At 37.8% G+C, this 17403-nt stretch overlaps 2 long non-coding RNA genes across 2 annotated transcripts in view; one reads left to right on the forward strand and one right to left on the reverse strand.

Moving 5' to 3' along the window:
* The window catches only part of LOC145521162 (uncharacterized), a 483033-nt gene that overhangs the window by 452157 nt on the left and 13473 nt on the right, over positions 1-17403 (forward strand). The window contains exon 8 of the long non-coding RNA XR_014065185.1: positions 10074-10135. This is a non-coding gene — a long non-coding RNA (uncharacterized LOC145521162). The remainder of the gene's footprint in view (positions 1-10073; positions 10136-17403) is intronic.
* The window catches only part of LOC145521161 (uncharacterized), a 117510-nt gene that overhangs the window by 22097 nt on the left and 78010 nt on the right, over positions 1-17403 (reverse strand). The window lies entirely within an intron of this gene.

Consider the following 17403-nt stretch of genomic DNA (forward strand, 5'->3'; position numbering starts at 1 on the left):
GCTGTTTAGTCACTCAGCTGTGTCTGACTCTTTGTGACCCCATGGACTGTAGCCCACTAGAATCCTTTGTCATGGGATTTCCCAGGCAATAATACTACAGTGGGTTATCATTTCCTTCTTGAGGGGGTATCCCCGTCCCATAGATTGAACCCACATCTCCTGCTAGGCAGGCAGATTTTTTTTTTTTTTTTTTTTTAACCACTGAGCCACCTGGGAAGACCCAGTGGTGAAAATAGTTGCTGGTATTTTGGGGCAGAAGAATATTCCAAGTGTCCCCGTCTGTCTACTTCCTCATTCTTTGTATGGATATTGGATGTTTTCTCAACCCATTTGAATGCAGAGTTCCAAAGAATACCAAGGAGAGACAAAAAAGCCTTCCTCAGTGATCAATGCAAAGAAATAGAGGAAAACAACAGAATGGGAATGATTAGAGATCTCTTCAAGAAAATTAGAGATATCAAGGGAACATTTCATGCAAAGATGGGCTCGATAAAGGACAGAAATGGTATGGACCTAACAGAAGCAGAAGATATTAAGAAGAGGTGGCAAGAATACACAGAAGAATTGTACAAAAAAGATCTTCACGACCCAGATAATAACGATGGTGTGATTACTCCCCTAGAGCCAGTCATCCTGGAATGTGAAGTCAAGTGAGCCTTAGGAAGCATCACTACGAAAAAAGCTAGTGGAGGTGATGGAATTTCAGCTGAGCTATTTCAAATCCTGAAAGATGATGCTGTGAAAGTGCAGCACTCAATATGTCAGCAAATATGGAAAACTCAGCAGTGGCCACAGGACTGGAAAAATTTAGTTTTCATCTCAGTCCCTAAAAAACGAAATGCCACAGATGCTTGAACCACCGCACAATTGCACTCATCTCACATGCTAGTAAATTAATGCTCAAAATTCTCCAAGCCAGGCTTCAGCAATACATGAACCGTGAAATTCCAGATGTTCAAGTTGGTTTTAGAAAAGGCAGAGGAACCAGAGATCAAATTGCCAACATCCGTTGGATCATCAACAAAGCAAGAGAGTTCCAAAAAAACATCTATTTCTGCTTTATTGACTATGCCAAAGCCTTTGATTGTGTGGATCACAATAAACTGTGGAAAGTTCTGAAAGAGATGGGAATACCAGACCACCTGACCTGCCTCTTGAGAAACCTATGTGCAGGCCAGGAAGCAACAGTTCGAACTGGACATGGAACAACAGACTGGTTCCAAAAGGAAAAGGAGTATGTCAAGGAAATATATTGTCACCCTGCTTATTTAACTTATATGCAGAGTACATCATGAGAAATGCTGGGCTGGAAGAAGTACAAGCTGGAATCAAGATTGCTGGGAGAAATATCAATAACCTCAGATATGCAGATGGCACCACCCTTATGGCAGAAAGTGAAGAGGAACTTAATGGACATGGATTTGGGTGGACTCTGGGAGTTGGTGATGGACAGGGAGGTCTGGCGTGTTGCGGTTCATGGGGTCGCAAAGAATCAGACATGACTGAGTGACTGAATTGAACTGAACTGATACAGACATGATTCTTTACCCTGTACCTTGAAGAAAATTCTTTGTGCCTCTCTAGGATTTCTCTATTCCCTGTCTCCTTGAAAAGATGGCTTGTATGAGTTAATCACTGTGATGCATCATTGCCCTGAATTAAGAAAAATTAGGGTTTCAAAATTTCTGAAATAGTGATTCTCAAGTTTTATCATGCATCCAAATCACCTAGAGCTCTTGTTAAATGCAGATTCTGCTTCAGTAGGGCCGGAATGTGTCTGAGGTTGTGCTCCTAACAAGCTCCTGCTGTTGCTGCTGCTAAGTCACTTCAGTTGTGTCCGACTCTGTGCTACCCCATAGTTGGCAGCCCACCAAACTCCGCTGTCCCTGGGATTCTCCAGGCAAGAATACTGGAGTGGGTTGCCATTTCCTTCTCCAGTGCATGAAAGGGAAAAGTGAAAGTGAAATTGCTCAGTTGTGTCCGACTCTTAGCGACCCCATAGACTGCAGCCTACCAGGCTCCTCCGTCCATGGGATTTTCCAGGCAAGAGTACTGGGGTGACCACATTTTGAGTGGATGCTAAAGCTACCCAAGATATTTGTGGAGTAGCAGACATGTGCAGAGTGATGCTAATGCATCTGGTTGCTGAGATTGTAAGATAATTCCCTGACAAGATAATTTGCTACTTTGGTTCTGGTGTCTTTCTATTGTCTCTTCATTTCCATTTGCTTGTGGAATCATTTTTCATAGTAGAGGTCATACACTTTAATTCAATCTGCTGTATTGATTATAGAGAGGCAATAACCTTTGTGATGTCAGGTTAGAACATGAGACCTCTGGAATATTGAAAATATAACAGCCAGTATGTATCAATTATAAATAACTACAAATAAGCTTTTATTAATTTTAAAGTATATGTTTTTATTTTTGACATGGGAATGGTTTACTTGTGTATTCAAGCTAATAATCATGGGAAATTGTTGAAATTTATTTTTTTGTAAACATGAGCTGAGCTGCCTATTTCCTTTCCTGTTTTGAAAGTAGGTATTCGTGGCTAACCTTAAATGTTACTATCAGGATTTGCTCTGAATTATGATCAAAGTCTTGTAGGGATGGAACTGTTCCCTCTTTGAAAACAAGTTTGCATTCTAGAATTCAGCTCTAATAACAACAATACAAAAATCTTCTTTGGGCCAAAATTTTAAAGGTGTCACAGAGAGTGATAAAGAATCCTTTTAACTCAATACCTAAATATTATTTTCTCCTTTGCTTTCAGATGATACCTTCTCTCTGAGTTAATTCAGGATTAGAGTTATTTTGTTTACTATAAAAAGATGTGATCTGTGGAAACAATGTTTGACATGGTGGTGTAGAGGGTATTCAATTCAGTTCAGTTCAGTTGCTCAGTCTTGTCCGACTCTTTGTGACCCCATGAATTGCAGCATGCCAGGCCTCCCTGTCCATCACCAACTCCCAGAGTCCACCCAAATCCATGTCCATTGGGTTGGTGATACCATCCAACCATCTCATCCTCTGTCGTCCCCTTCTCCTCCTGCCCTCAATCTTTCCCATCATCAGGGTCTTTTCAAATGAGTCAGCTCTCTGCATCCGGTGGCCAAAGTATTAGAGTTTCAGCTTCAACATCAGTCCCTCCAATGAACATCCAGGACTGACCTCTCTTAGGATGGACTGGTTGGATCTCTTTGTAGTCCAAGGGACTCACAAGAGCCTTCTCCAACACCACAGTTCAAAAGCATCAATTCTTTGGTGCTCAGCTTTCTTCACAGTCCAACTCTCACATCCATACATGACTACTGGAAAAACCATAGCCTTGACTAGACGGACCGTTGTTGGCTGAGTAATGTCTCTGCTTTTATTTGCCGTTAAGTGATGGGGCCAGATGCCATGATCTTAGTTTTCCGAATGTTGAGCTTTAAGACAACTTTTTCACTCTCCTCTTGCACTTTCATCAAGAAGCTCTTCAGTTCTTCTTTACTTTCTGCCATAAGGGTGGTGTCATCTGCATATCTGAGGTTATTGATATTTCTCCCAGCAGTCTTCATTCCAGCTTGTGCTTCCTCCAGCCCAGCGTTTCTCATGATGTACTCTGCATATAAGTTAAATAAGCAGGGTGACAATATACAGCCTTGACTTACTCCTTTTCCTATTTGGAACCAGTCTATTATTTCATGTCCAGTTCTAACTGTTGCTTCCTGACCTGCATACACGTTTCTCAAGAGGCAGGTCAGGTGGTCTGGTATTTCCATTTCTTTCAGAATTTTCCACAGTTTATTGTGATCCACGCAGTCAAGGCTTTGGCATAGTTGATGAAGCAGAAATAGATGGTTTTATGGAACTTTCTTGCTTTGTTGATGATCCAACGGATGTTGGCAATTTGATCTCTGGTTCCTCTGCCTTTTCTAAATCCAGCTTGAACCTCTGGAAGTTCACTGTTCTCATACTGTTGAAGCCTGGCTTGGAGAATTTTGAGCATTACTTTGCTAGCATGTGAGATGAGTGCAATTGTATGGTAGTATGAGCATTCTCTGGTATTGCGCTTTTTAGGGATTGAGATGAAAATTGACTTTTTCCAGTCCTGTGGCCACTGCTGATTTTTCCAAATTTGCTCTCATACTGAGTGCAGCACTTTCACAGCATCATCTTTTAGGATTTGAAATAGCTCAACTGGAATTCCATCACCTCCACTAGCTTTTTCATAGTGATGCTTCCTAAGGCCGACTAGACTTCACATTCCAGGATGTCTTGCTCTAGGTGAGTGTGAGTGATCACACCATCATGTTTATCTGGGTGGTGAAGATCTTTATTGTACAGTTCTTCTCTGTATTCTTGCCACCTCTTCTTAATATCTTCTGCTTCTGTTAGGTCCCTACCATTTCTGTCCTTTATTGTGTCCATCTTTGCATGAAATGTTCCCTTGATATCTCTAATTTTCTTGAAGAGATCTCTAGTCTCTCCCATTCCATTGCTGTCCTCAATTTTTTGCATTGATCACTGAGGAAGGCTTTCTTATCTCTCCTTACTATTCTTTGGAACTCTGCATTCAAATGGGTTTATCTTTCCTTTTCTCCTTTGCCTTTCACCTCTCTTCTTTTCACAGGTATTTGTAAGGCCTCCTCATACAGCCGTTTTGCTGTTTTGCATTTCTTTTTCTTGGGGATGGTCTTGCTCCCTGTCTCCTGTACAATGTCACGAACCTCTGTCCATAGTTCATCAGGTACTCTGTCTATCAGATCTTGTCCCTTAAATCTATTTCTCAGTTCTACTGTATAGTCATAAGGGATTTGATTTAAGTCATACCTGAATGGTCCAGTGGTTTTCCCCACTTTCTTCAATTGAAGTCTGAATTTGGCAATAAGGAGTTCATGATCTGAGCCACAGTCAGCTCCCGGTCTTGTTTTTGCTAGCTTCTCCCTCTTTGGCTGCAAAGGATATAATCAATCTGATTTCGGTGTTGACCATCTGGTGATGTCCATGTGTAGAAGGTATTAGTTGTACAGAATGACATGATCACACATTTTGTGAAAAGGTTAATAAAGACTGAGAAAAGTATTATCCTCCCCATGAGAGCTTATATTATCAGAGCTACATTTATTCCCCTGCAGGCAAGTGTACCAGCCTTGTGACTACATATCTTTTATCAAATACAACTAATTTCTGATATACACTGGCAGAGAATAATGATGTGACGGTAACTATGAGTTCAGGACATTTTTTGCATTTTGGTCACCTTGAGTTCTATTACTTATTCTGGTCAGAAAGGCTTAAGTACCTCAGTAGTAATGACAATAGTTAAGTCTTTTCTGGAGCATCTTTCTGGAAGATACTACCTGATAAGTATTCATGAATCAAAAAGACAAGTGGATGAATGCTCTCTAATTCATGTTTATCAAGAACAGTAATTACTACATTTTACATATCCGTTTTGGGATAATGTATGCATACATAAAAATAAACACAGTTCCAGATGAATAAATTCTTGTCAGAAGAATGATTTTAAGACTGTAAGCCAAGTGTTTTGCCTATTATTAACCAAACTACTTCATTAAGTAACAGGGAAGGAGGCACTGAAAGCACATTTTGTAAAGAGAAATGATTTCATTACAGTGAATAATTTTTCACAGTTGTCCAACTAGATCAGGAAAATAGCTTTGCATTATACCTGCAAGTATCTGTTTAGAAGAGTATAGAAAAAGCTTATATTTGCAGAAGTTTCTGTTAAGAACTGAAGTGATTGAAACTTGATTCTTTGTGTGGCACTGTGAACATCATTTCATTCTTGGTAAAGTGGTAAACTGGAAGAGTAAGCTTTTTTTTTTTTTCCTTATACAATCTTCAAACTGAAGTCACATCTCTAAACTGAACTTCACCTGTGGATCAAACTCTGTCTTTGAAGTAGTTACTGAGGCTTTTTATCCTATTCTTGGGAATGATTAATGCAGTTAGACTACTCTCCTACACCAGATTTGTTAGTGGTTTTTACATGATGGAATGGAAATTTTGAAATAAGAAGGAATAATAAGCTAGTCAACATTTTCCTGATGATTTGTTAGTGAAAAATATTTTGTTTTGTCATATACGTTGGAAAGAACATTCTACTAAAGCAGTAAACCTTCCTTCCCTTGACCTAAGAGGTATTGCTCTTTGTTTGTGGTGATATTATTGATCTAAACTTCCTCTTCCTGTGTGCATGTTGCATAAATGTTGCTTAGTCACTAAGTCTCGTCTGACTCTTTTGTAAGCTCCTCTGTCCATGGGGTTCCCCAGGCAAGAATACTGGAGTGGGTTGCCATTTCTTTCTCCAGGGAATCTTCCCAACCCAGGGATCAAACCCACAACTCCTGTATTAGCAGGTGGATTCTTTACTGTTGAGCCACCAGGGAAGCTCACATATGTGCATACAGTTCCCCAAAGCATACAGTATTTTCTTTCAGAGTTATTTTGTTTGATGGTTCTTTTATTTTTAAGCATTAGCAGTATGTCTAAGTGACCCTGAAGTGTTTTGCTCAGAAATTTGAGGCTATAGGTCTATAGAAAATTTACATGAGAACTCTCATTTATGCAATAGGACACTATTTACATGATTTAAGTGATACGCTCAGATATACTCATGAATAACAAGTTGGTGATTTGCCATTAGCTTCTCTCTTTTTATCTGCCTTTCTATATGGTCTGTTTCATTGGCAGCTGATCCATTCCCCACCCCTTTCTCCTGTGCTGCTTGCTCCAAACTTCTCACAGACATGAAGATATTTGCAGAAGGTGAAATATCAAATTGGGTAAATTACCAGTACAGGTGTAAATGGAGATGACCAAAGTGAAGGAGGGCCAGAGATGGGTGAGGAACAATCAAACAGAACCACATTGATCATGAAATATGGTGAGGGGGTGGGGAGGCATGAATCTGAAATTTAGTTGCCTTGATAAGCCCTAAAAACCAGTTTGTCAGAAAAATGATGGCTAGTTCTAGCAGAACATAATACCTTCCAAGCACAAACTTTACTAAACTTTTCACTGGGCCTCGTAGAGTTCAATGAAGGGTGAAAGGAAGGGCAGTACAGTGGTTTTTAAAAAAAAAAGGATAGACCATAAAGGCTGCTATGAAAAGCCCTTTGACATACCTGCAGCTCATGGAGTGGCAGAAGCAGGAGCAGGCAGGGATTAGCAGTGGAAGTCAGGAATTTTTAAGTAGAAGGGGGATTGAGTGCATGTGTGACATAAACTTACAGAAGGGTTTGAAACATGTGCAGCTGGGTAACATGCTGGGAGAAAAAGTGCTGAGTTGAGGGGTAAGCGGATTAGCACAGGAAAGAGGTCAGTGATGGGAACTGGAATTAATGAAGTAAAAATTATGTATCAGGTTTGGATGGGAGCATGGCAAATTCAAATCAAACTGAAATAAACACCCAAAGGTGTCTGTTATATCTAGGAGGAGGGGTGTTGGGTAAAGTAAGGGGTACAGAAAGTAATAATGGAAGCATCAAGCCCATTGAGGCATCCTGAGGAAAATGAGGCAGAGCATAAAAAAAAAAGTGTAGCCTCTGTGTAGCAAGGTAGTAGGAATGAAGAGGGAAAATAGGCCCTAATCAGTAGACTAGAATACAGGGCAAGTCATCAGTAGCTTGAATACTCTGTTTGTGCTAAAAGACTGAGAGGCGAGCCATATAGTCTGATATTTTCATGTGGGTGATGAGGGGCTCCACTCTTTCTGCGTGTCTCTGAAGCACTTGGCAGTGCAGGTTTAGTGTCTGGACCTGCCAAGCATCTTTCTGAGACATAGCCCAACATGGTACTCCCCATTAGTTCCAGGGTAGGCTGAGAGCATGTACATGACTAGTGTTCCAGGCAAGTAACTTGGATAAGTGTGGCTTGGATTGAAAGACTATATTCTACACAGGCAAAGTTATAATTTATGAATAGGTACAAATAGCTCAGTAACTATTCTAAAGTTGGAAAAATCTTTTAAAGCATTTGCTATTATTTACTATTTTCTTTTTAAATTGAAGCATAGTTGATTTACAATGTCATGTTAGTGTCAGGTGTTGGAATTTTTAGAGTGAACTCTGTTGGTTTCCTTCTATAACCCTACTTAGGTTCTAATATTAAACCATAAAAGCAGGGAATTGACGTAGATAATGAGAAGATCCAGTACCACGTGATCACTAGTCACTAAGCAGTGGACAGCTTGAGTTTCATCTTTGATTCACCAGTACTGTTTAAGTCCAGACAAGTGTTGAGATCAGCAACATCATAATTCTTATTCCATCTGAGACCTATACAAAAACCTTCACTACTAAACCTAAAACCTACTTTAGTCAAAAAATAGAAGTTATTTATAGTACAAAACAAATATCATATTTAAAATTTAATGGTTCTATATTTATGTTAGTAAAAATACAATATTAGTAAAATTTCATTATCATTAATGTAATCCAAATGAAAATTTGATAAATAATAATTTAAATTTAGGGCAGAGTTTTCACTGTTGTGAGGATGGTGAATATAAGAAATAGGTAAAGTTTGTTTTCAGTTGTTTTTCCAAACCCCTCCCTGTGCCCCCATCACCTTCCTAGGAGTGGCTAAAGATCAGAGAATGCTTTTAGGGCCTCTTTTGAAGAGAAAAGCAATCTGATCACACTATTTATATAAAGGTGTGCATGTGTGCAAAACCACTTCAGTCGTGTCCAACTCTTTGTGACCCCATGGACTGTTGCCTGCCAGGTTCCTCTGTCCGTGGGATTCTCCAGGCAAGAATACTGGAGTGGGTTGCCATGCCCTTCTCCAGGGGATCTTTCTGACCTAGGGATCGAACCCAGGTATTCTGCTCTGCAGGAAGATTCTTTACTGCTGAACCACATGGGAAGCCTCATATAATGGTGTGAGGCACTTAATTTGTTACCTTTCTGAGATATTTGTGTTTCAAAATAGGGACACAGAATGAGGGAAGTGCACAGTAAAGCCATGATTTACCAACTTGTAGAATTTCTGGCAGAAACAGTGGTGGCAGTAAGTGATAGAAGATGCATCCCTGAACAGAATTTTTCCTGGTGCCCATTAACTTCAGTTGTTATCTATTCCAATTATTTCTGAGATGAATGACAGTGCCTTGAATATCCTGAACAAAAACTGTGTCCTCCTAAGCCCCAGTCAACTTGACCTAACCCAAATGCTTCATTCTTAGCAGCAAATTAACTAATTTCCTACTGAAAAAAGATGCTGAATTATTTTTTCTCTAAGAATAACTACAATGCATCTGTGATTTTTTTATTTTCTAAAACTTTATCCTTAGCCCTATCAAGATTATTCAAGGTGTATATTTTTAAAGAAACTTAATTCAATGAAAGAAGAGAGTTTTAAAATTATATTTTGCACTGTTATTTGTAATGAAACAAATGTCTCCTATTCTTGAATTAGAATATATATTAAGAAGAATATTTTGAATATATATGTATATATACATACAGACATACACATAAATCATTTGAGAATCTTTAGTTTTCTCTAGAACTGAATAAATCAACTCTTAGAGATTTTATTCTTTGAGCAATACAGTCTCACACATATCTGGGACATATTTAGTTAATTTTATGAAAGACAAATGGTTTATTTTTAGTAAGGAGAGATCTGTCATTGAGCTACAACCTTGAAAATAGGAAGAGCAAAATAAGCTGCCCAGAATAGTTATCATCAACATTTGTATTTGGGATAATAACATGAACATTTTTACTTCGGAATATGTTGCTTTTCTACCTCCTACTCAGATATTTCTGGGCAAGCAGATAAATGGTCCATTTAAAGTCACATCACATTCAATATGGATAAGATTGAATCATGCTTGGACCAGCAGTCCAGTTTAGAGAATTCAAACTTCCATTAGGAACCCACTGAAAAGATAATAAACATTTCTACAAAGGCATATTTCTCTTGGATTGATCTGGAGAGCAAATCAATAACTCGGAGAAAAGGCAAATAGTAAGACAAGAGGTCGAAGTGATTGTCTTAAATCTATTGTGTAAATGCCTGAGGATTCAAACTGGTTTTGTTCATTTTCACAGTCCTGGTGAGACCAGATCTTGGGCCAAGTGGTAATTTTGAAACTGTTCATCCTGGGGATGAGGTGAGTTGGATTAATGAGAACAGATCAGCTCTCCTGTGGAGGGTGTGGTCACTTTGATGTTTGTGTATTGGACTTAAAAAAAAAAAGATATTATTATTTTGGTATCTGTGAAAAATAAAGGTTTCCATTCTAAAGGATGAAATAATAAACACTTTGGCTCTGTTAATTTATTCAAATGACTCTAATGATATCATCTTTGATGTCATTTGCTATTGTTCATGAACTTCTTTAATTCTGTTCTCTGAAATCAAATTACCACCAAGCAAGAGCTAAGATTATTTTGTCTAATGATTCCAGGTCTTTGTAGTACTGTTATATTGCAATTTGGTTTGTATTTATTTTTTTGTTCAAAGCTTAAGATATAAATTAAATACATAGATTTATTATTTTTTGAATTTATTTTTAATTGAAGGATAATTGCTTTATAATATTGTGTTGGCTTCTTCAAGTGGGTTGGACATGGGTAGACCTATGGCTGATTCATGTTGATGTTTGGTAGAAACCAACATAGATTTATAAATTCATATATGCCAGATAGGATTCTGAACTGGTAGACTACATAGGGTACACTTTGGCCATTTAAAAATATTTAGTTTGTTGTCATACTAAATTTTGGAAGCCTTTACTTAAAATATGATTTTCTGACTTGAATTCAAAATTGTAGCAGTATCAGCTTTCAAATTCTTCATGGTTACAATCAGCCACTCCTGGACAGCTGCTGTCTTCTGTGGTGTGGACAGTGGTACTCCACATTGCCTCAGATCCTTGCAGACCCACTTCACTATGCATGGCATATTCCTGGTCTCTGAGGGCACTTGCTACAGATGATCAGAAGCAGCTCAGATATTATCTGTTTGGTTGCATAAAATCATTCCTTTTTTTTTTTTTTAATATTTTAGAGATATTGGGACTGGGACCTTCACAACATGAATACATTCTTTATATCTGCAATAGACAGGTTCTGCCCTAGTTACTATACCATCTTCTTAATGAACAAGTCACAGTATTGGCATTCCTTTCCATTTGTTTTCTGAGCTACTGTGTAAAGTGAGAAGATTGTGCTATAAATTTTCTACTATCTTATTTGTGTATGATGAGTGTGTTGAGGGTCTCTAAGAACCTCTTTAGGTTTGGTGATATACTGGAAAGATGCAGAGGACTCAGCATATAGTCATGTACATGGCTTAGATTTATTACAAAAAAGGGTAAAAAGGGAAAAAATTAGCAAAGGGAAAATGTCATGGGACAAACCGGAGGAAACTAGGCACAAGTCTTGAAGACTCCTCTCTCCGTGTGTCACACCAGACCTGCTTAATTCCTCCAGCATTGGACTGTGACAGCACATATAGAATGTTACGTATGGGAAAGCTCATTAGAGACTTGACATCCAGGATTTGGGGGGATTGTAGGTACCCTCTGCTTAGCATGTACCCACATGAAGGAATCCTTGTATATTTTGGGTTGGAATATGAATTAGTACAGCCACAATATGGAGGAAAGTGGAAAGCAATATGGAGGCTCCTCATAAAACTAAAAATAGAGCTACTATATGATCCAACAATTCCACTTCTGGGTATACAGCTGAATAAAATTAAAACATGAATTTGAAACGACCAAATGTTCATAGGCTGCCTCCATATTTTAAATATTATAAATAATGCTGTTGAGTGTCCATTAACAGATGAATGGATAAAGAGGATTAGTATATTTACACAGTAAAATATTAGTCAACTATAAAAAAGGAAATTCTGTCATTTATAAAAATGTGGTACTATGCTTAGTGAAATAACTCAGAAAGACAAATAGCATATGTTATCATTAATGTGGAATCTAAAAAAACAAAATGAATGGATATTGCAAAACAGAAACAGACTCAAAAATATAGAGATCAACCTAGTGGTTACCAGTGGGGAGAGAGGAGTAGGGGCAAAATGGGGAAGGGGGTTAAGAGGCACAAACTACTATGTATAAAATAAATTGCAAGGATATATTGTATAGCACAGGATTGCCAATATTTACAATAACTTTAAATGGAGGGTATTCTATAAAAATATTGAATGACTATACTATACACTTGAAACTAATATAATATTGTAAATCAGTTATACCTCAGTTAAGTTTTTTTTTTTAAAAGGTAATAGAGAGCCAAGGTATATAGGGCACTAATCCATTATAGGGCTTTAGGGTTTTACTATTAAAATATGTGGAGCTATTGAAGAAGTTTAGGCAAAGAAGTGGTAAGGTTTTTGATGTATAGTAAGTACAGAAAATGCACAAATCGTAAGAGCACAAATTCCTGAATTTTCACAAAATAGGTTTACCAATTTAATCAACATTCAGATCAGGAAACATATTATTAATACCCATAATCCTTCCCATCTGCCATCTCCCAGTCACTGCTTCCTACCAAGGAAATCTCTGCCCTGACTTCTAAAACCAGATTAACTTTGTGGTAAAAAAAAAAAAAAAAAAAAAAAAAATCATAGGTTTTGTACTCTATACCTGGTATACTTCGTTTAGTATTACATTTGTGAATTGTATTTGCAGTTCCTACATTCTTATTACTGGCTACTATTCTATGATGCTATAGTTTATTATCCATTCCCCACCTGATAAACATTTGATTTGTTCCCACTTCTGACTATTATGAATAATGCTTCTTATGAACATTTTTCTACTTCTTTTGATGAGTGCATATAGGCATTTTTAAATTTCATACACACTTAGTGCTGAAATTACTGGGTCACAGAATGTGCTTTTGTTCAAATTTAGTGGATACTGCCAAGGAGTTTGCCAAAGTGATTATACCAATTTCCACATCTATTAGGAAGAATTGAATTCTAATTGTTCCATATCCTCAACAATACTAGAACTGTCTTTACTTCACATTATAGAGCGTTCTGGAGCATGGGGAGGGGAATTACACTGTGATTGTCATTTCCTTGTTGGCTAGAAATTTGAAGATGTTTCATAAGCTTAATAGTCACTTAGATATCTTCCTTTGTAAAGTACCATTCAGATCTTCTTGTCCATTTTTTCCTACAGGCTTATCTTTCCCCATATTGATTTATGAAAGTTATTTTATATTGTATTTATATATGTGGTAGGCAGATTAATGGTCTTCAGAAATATCCACATTCAGATCCATGGCGCCTATGAATATGTTACCTCTCTTAGCAAAAGGGACCTTGCAGATTTGGGTAATGAATTTGAAACAGAGTAGCCTGGATGATGGGGCTTCCCTTGAGGCTCAGCTGGTAAAGAATCCTGCAATGCTGGAGACCTGGGTTCGATCCCTTGTTTGGGAAGATTCCCCAGAAGGGAAAGGCTACTCATACCAGTACTCTGACCTGGAGAATTCTGAACAATAGATTTTGTTCTGTACAATAGAATGGGAAAGACTAGAGATATCTTCAGGAAAATTAGAGATACGAAAGGAGCATTTCATGCAAAGATGGACACAATAAAGACAGAAATGGTATGGACCTAACTGAAGCAGAAGATATTAAGAAGAGGTAGCAAGAATTCACAAAAGAATTATACAAAAAAGATTTTCATGACCCAAATAATCACGATGGTATGATCACTCACCTAGAGCCAGACATTCTGGGATGGGAAGTCAAGTGGGCCTTAGGAAACATCACTATGAACAAAGCTAGTTGAGGTGATAGAATTCCGGTTGAGCTATTTCAAATCCTAAAAGATGATGCTGTGAAAGTGCTGCACTCAGTATGAGAGCAAATTTGGAAAACTCAGCAGTGGTCACAGGACTAGAAAAGGTCAGTTTTCATTCCAATCCCAAAGAAAGGCAATGCCAAAGAATGCTCAAACTACAGCACAACTGCACTGAACTCACATGCTAGCAAAGTACTGCTCAAAGTTCTCCAAGCCAGGATTCAACAGTATGTGAACCGTGAATTTCCACGTGTTCAAGTTGGATTTAGAAAACACAGAGGAATCAATGATAAAATTGCCAACATCCGTTGGATCATCAAAAAATCAAGAGAGTTCCAGAAAAACATCTATTTCTGCTTTATCGACTATGCCAAAGCCTTTGACTGTGTGGATCACAATAAACTGTGGAAAATTCTTCAAAAGATGGGAATACCAGACCACCTCCTGAGAAATCTGTATGCAGGTCAAGAAGCAACAGTTAGAACTGGACATGGAACAACAGACTAATTCCAAGTAGGGAAAGTAGCATGTCAAGGCTGTATATTGTCACCCTGCTTATTTAACTTATATGAAGAACACATCATGAGAAACGCTGGGCTGGAGGAAGCATAAGCTGGAATCAAGATTGCTGGGAGAAATATCAATAACCTCAGATATGCAGATTACACTGCCTTTATGGCATAAAGTGAAGAAGAGCTGAAGAGCCTCTTGATGAAAGTGAAAGAGGAGAGTGAAAAAGCTGACTTAAAACTTAACATTCAGAAAACTAAGGTCATGACATCTGTTCCCATCACTTCACAGCAAATAGATGGGGAAACAGTGGAAACAGTGACAGACTTTATTATTTTGGGCTCCAAAATCACTGCAGATGATGATTGCAGCCATGAAATTAAAAGATGCTTGCTCATTGGAAGAAAAGCAATGACCAACCTAGATAGCATACTAAAAAGCAGAGACATTACTTTGCCGACAAAGGTCCATCTAGTCAAAGCTATGGTTTTTCCAGTAGTCATGTATGGATGTGAGTGTCGGACTATAAAGAAAGCTGAGTGCTGAAGAATTGATGCTTTTGAACTGTGGTGTTGGAGAAGACTCTTGAGAGTCCCTTGGACTGCAAGGAGATCCAACCAGTCAATCCTATAGGAAATCAGTCCTGAATATTCCTTGGAAGGACTGATGGTGAAGCCGAAACTCCAATACTTTGGCCACCTGATACCAAGAACTGACTCCTCAGATGATACCTTGATGTTGGGAAAGATTGAAGATGACATGATTGTGTCTTCTGTGAAGAATGATATATTCCTCTCTTCCTTTCCAATCCTTATAGCTAGGGCTTTTTCTTCACTAATAGCAGTAGCTAGAACATCAGTACAAAATTCAAATAAAGTGGTGATATCACTAGATTTAGTTTATAAAAGTTTTTTGAAATGATTATGAGAGAGATTAACTTACTTCCTTTTTATTGAGATATCTGTAAAGATTTGGGCTTCAAAATGCTAGCCTCAGAAAGAAAACAAAGAATTGGTAGATATTATTTCTTTCCTTTTTATTGTAAGGATATGTGTAAAATAGATTTTCTAACAACTGTTTAGAAGCATTCATGGGCAGAGCTAACTGTGTTTGAAGATTTCTTTGTGGAAAGGTTCTCGATAGGTTGTTTTTTTTTTTCTTTTGTTTTTTCTTGTTTTAGTAAGATGTGTTTTTCTAAATAATCTATCCTTTTAAAAAAATTTTCTAATATTTTGGCATAGAATCATGCCTAATGTCTTTCTTATTTAAACATCTACAGAATATGTAGCAATTCATTCCTGATGTTGGTAATTTGGGTTTTCTCTCACTTTCTTTTTTAAACCAATCTAAGACTTTACAGCTTTATCATTTTTAAAAAATTAGTTTTAATCTTTAACTTTTTTCCTATTACATACTTTCTTTCTGTGTCTTTTGAAAGAAGAACAACAAAAACAAAGATAGTTCCATGACAGATTGGCTGTGGAGTGTAGGAGCCAATGATGACTCTTAGGTTTCTGGCCTTTGAAATCTGATGGTTGGCATCGCAGTCAACTCAGGTAGGGAGTGCTGGAGGAAGCAGGTTTTAAGGACAAGCAAAAGTTTAGTTTTGAATAGATGAGGTTTGACATGTTAATTAAACTTTAAAAGGATTCACTGAGTAGACAATTGAGTATGCAATTCTAGAATTAGGGAAAAAAAAAAATAGAATTAGGAGACATATCTGGACTATATATGTAAATTGAGGAGTTATCCTCATAGAAATAGTATCTAAGGCCAGGAGAATAAGTGGCATAGCTAATAAATGGTATACTCTTCCACTTATAGTGGTATAAGTGTGGATGATAATCTTAGTCCTGCAGCATTCCAAAACTAGGAGATTTGTGGTAAAAGTACAAGCAAAGCAACTGGCAAGGAACAATGAGTGAAATGTTTTTGAATCCAAGTTCAGAAAGTGTATATGGAGAGAAGGAGAGGTTAAATGTGTCAAATGCTGATGCTATGCAGAGTAGAATGAAGATTGAGAGTGACCGTAGGAATTTGCAACGTGAAAATCAATGGACAACTTTACAAGTAATAGTTTTAGTGGTGAGGTAAAGGCCAAAATCCAGACCAAATGAGGGAAGAAAAAGACAAAACATGGGAAACACTGAGTACAGGAAATTTTGATGCATTTTGCTTGAAGAGAGACTAAGAAATGGGATAGCGGTGATGGGGAAAGTTGGATTACAATTTTTTTTAGATGGTAGAATGACAGAATGCTTATATGTGCAAGGAAATGATTCAGTAGAAAGAAAATGATCATTGTAATGGGAGATGGAGGGTGGAATTTGCTGGAGTCTGTTCTTGAGTTGATAAGATGACAAAGTGAAGTGAAGTGAAAGTCTCTCAGTCGTGTCTGATCCTTTGCGACCCCATGGACTATACAGTCCATGGAATTCTTCATGCCTGAATACTGGAGTGGGTAGCCTTTCCCTTCTCCAGGGGATCTTTCCAATCCAGGGATCGAACCCAGGTCTCCCACATTGCAGGCGGATTCTTTACTAGATGAGTCACCAGTGTGTTAGCCGCTCAGTCAGGTCTGGCTCTTTGCGACCCTGTGGACTGTAGCCCACTAGGCTCCTCTGTCCATGGAATTGTCTAGGAAAGAATACTGGAGTGGGTTGCCATTTCCTTCTCCAGCGGATCTTCCTGACCCAGGGATCAAACTTGGACCTCCTGCTTTGCAGGCAGATTCTTTACCAGCTGAGCTACCAGGGAAGCCCCAAGATGACAAGGGATCTCGTAATTGTCTCCTTTCTCTTGTACATCTGTCATAGTATATGGTGGAGTTCCTTATAATTGTGTCAATAATACAACTTTACTTTTAGAATACCATCATAAAAAGATTCATAATTGAAAACGTGGGGAGACATTTTTTTCAGAGGAACTTCAAGAACACTTTAAAATCTCCTTTTTCCCAGTAACATCAAACTTTAAATTATAGAATAAAGCAAAAGATAAATGAAAATAATATCTGAGCAGCAAACAAATATCAGAGGACCTTAGTGTCATTACCCAGATTATTTTACATAAACTTAAAAAAC

The sequence above is a fragment of the Giraffa tippelskirchi genome, chromosome 9 (assembly GCF_054371585.1).
Source record: "Giraffa tippelskirchi isolate mGirTip1 chromosome 9, T2T-mGirTip1v1.2.pri, whole genome shotgun sequence".
NCBI classification, from domain to species: Eukaryota; Metazoa; Chordata; class Mammalia; order Artiodactyla; family Giraffidae; genus Giraffa; species Giraffa tippelskirchi.